The sequence below is a fragment of the Gekko japonicus genome, unplaced genomic scaffold (assembly GCF_001447785.1).
Source record: "Gekko japonicus isolate JY-2015 unplaced genomic scaffold, Gekko_japonicus_V1.1 scaffold5477, whole genome shotgun sequence".
NCBI lineage: Eukaryota > Metazoa > Chordata > Lepidosauria > Squamata > Gekkonidae > Gekko > Gekko japonicus.
In genome coordinates, this window is record NW_015167220.1 from 11230 (window position 1) to 11489 (window position 260).

A 260-nucleotide genomic window follows, 5' to 3' on the forward strand; every position below is an offset into this window, starting at 1 on the left:
GTTGGGAAGCGCAAGGCCTTCTCCACATGTGGATCCCACATTTCTGTGGTGGTCTTGTTCTATGGTGCTGTAAGCTGGATCTATTTCAAGCCAAATCCCACGAACCCAGGCCTCCAGGATACAATGGCGACTGTGATGTATACTATGATGACCCCCATGTTGAATCCCTACATCTACTGCCTCAGGAACAGGGAGATGAAGGCAGCCATGAAGAGGCTCATTAAGCAGCATTTTTGATCATTTCTCTGAGAGCCAAACTA

At 48.1% G+C, this 260-nt stretch overlaps 1 pseudogene; it reads left to right on the forward strand.

The window, feature by feature from the left end:
- Positions 1 to 237, forward strand: part of LOC107112099 — a 917-nt pseudogene extending 680 nt beyond the window's left edge.
- The last annotated feature ends 23 nt before the right edge of the window (positions 238 to 260 follow it).